Consider the following 1,986-nt stretch of genomic DNA (forward strand, 5'->3'; position numbering starts at 1 on the left):
ACACACAAATGTGGTTTTTTATCTATGTTTATGACATTTTAGTTTGCACGCGACATTATAAGAATTGGAGTAGGCTACTCAACGATGAATTGTTATGTTTCACATCAAAAACAGAAACACTGAGGTGTGGAGCAACATTGCAGCAATTAAGAAACAAAAGATAGCGTTCAATGAGGACATTAAGGATCCAAGCAATAGCAATACTGAGATTTTTTTGCAAGAAACATCTAATTTCAGCCAAATTTTAAAAAAGAAAAAAATTCACCAAATCCCTTGCGGGGGTCGAACCCGCGACCTCCGGATTAGGAGTCCGGCGCGCTTTCCACTGCGCCAAAGGGACCTTCATAAGACATGCATAAAACATTGAATATAATCATTCAATTCGGGCTCTCAATAAATGGGAATGATCGCACACTAAGTACCTGCTGCCTAATTCAATTATCGAATAAAAGAAGTTTTTCCGTACATTCCAGCATGTTTTATTTTCATCAAAGTTTCAAAGATTCATCATAAATCTTTATAAAAGCTGTCAACCACATTGCACGTATTCATTTACATGTGTAGGCGTAGGAAGTGGCGGGCGACATCTATTGCATAAATTGTCAAACACATGCTTTCAATTACGATCAATCGCGCGATTCTTGTATTGGCTTGGATGAGTTTAACATTGTGTGTATGACATTGCTATCTGATCGACGTTTTTTGAACTGGGCGTTTTTTCTTGCAGATAATCAAAAACATAGTGCCCATTGGAGTTGTTAAGATGTTTTTGCAGATAATACCGCGAGATCTCGTCATAACCTCACATTAGCACAATGAAACGAGTTTTTTGTTGTCTTTTATCAAAATGATCAAACGCAAACCAAATTTATCGCAGTGTAATTGAAAAATCTCCTTGCACTGAGTCGAAAGGATGAAGTATTGAAGCGAGGCTGAAAATGTGCCGCCCAAAATATGTAAAGCTGAAAGTAATCCGATGAAGGTAAGTAAAAAAATTCGGTTCGGTTTTTATATTTGTCTAATATTGTAATAGTAAGTCCTATTCACCTTCATTATTTCTCGAACATGGATTTAGTTGGACATTGTACACTCATCGATAGAATAATTTATTAAAATATTGATCGTGTTTAACCTCACTTTTTGAAATTTAATAAAACGTGGATGAAACTCAAATGTGTTGTAGAAAGCGTTTAGATGGTTTAGATGTTGCTCATATGGAATTGTCAACGATCACAAATTCCAATAAATGAAAGAAAAGTCATGATATGGCCAAATATGAGAATTTGTATGAACTGGAGGACATGTGGGTTTTGCTTTTTGTCGACTTGTGCATTAAAATTTCCACAATAAACTTAAAATCATGAAACAGGAAAGTAAGAAGTATCAAATCAACTCGTTTCACGATATACTCGCATTCTGAAATTTATTTTTCGGTTCATAAGTTCCAGGTTCCGAAAGAACGTCGACCACGAAGGCACCCAAATTCTCTAGTGATTCTAGGTCCTAAAATTATGGAAAATATTCACTGAATCTTTAAAATGTGGGTTCCAGCTGCCTTCGTAGGCGGCCGGAAGCTAAATTTGAAGGGTTCAGTGGATTTTTCCATGTAAATTTGTTGGTACAGAAAACGTCATATTTTAAAGTCACAGCCTTGATGATCTCAGTCCTCAGTGGTATGATAATTTGATACTTTCCAGAGGCTGCCACTTTTTCTGTTCTTTCTATACATTTTATCATATCAGATTGTAGGTCATTTATCCTAAATTACAATCTTTTATAAAGTGCAGTACAACTGGTACACTTTTCGAATGGAATACGATACTTTTTTGATGACCATTCGATCCTAAATCGTTTACTTCAGCGCGTAAGTCTCGGCAGAGAAAAAGACTTAAAGACAGATTAACAGTCGTCCGTTTCTATCTTATTTTTTAAACAAATCTGCCAAGAAAACGGAGAGCAAAACGGACCCAAAGGAAGTTGTCTAAC

General features: G+C 36.0%; 1 non-coding gene across 1 annotated transcript; it reads right to left on the reverse strand.

The window, feature by feature from the left end:
- Positions 1 to 267: 267 nt before the first annotated feature.
- Positions 268 to 340, reverse strand: Trnar-ccu. Its single transcript has one exon. It is a non-coding gene; the product is annotated as a tRNA-Arg (tRNA).
- Positions 341 to 1,986: the final 1,646 nt, after the last annotated feature.

The sequence above is a fragment of the Bradysia coprophila genome, unplaced genomic scaffold (assembly GCF_014529535.1).
Source record: "Bradysia coprophila strain Holo2 unplaced genomic scaffold, BU_Bcop_v1 contig_297, whole genome shotgun sequence".
Lineage (NCBI taxonomy): Eukaryota > Metazoa > Arthropoda > Insecta > Diptera > Sciaridae > Bradysia > Bradysia coprophila.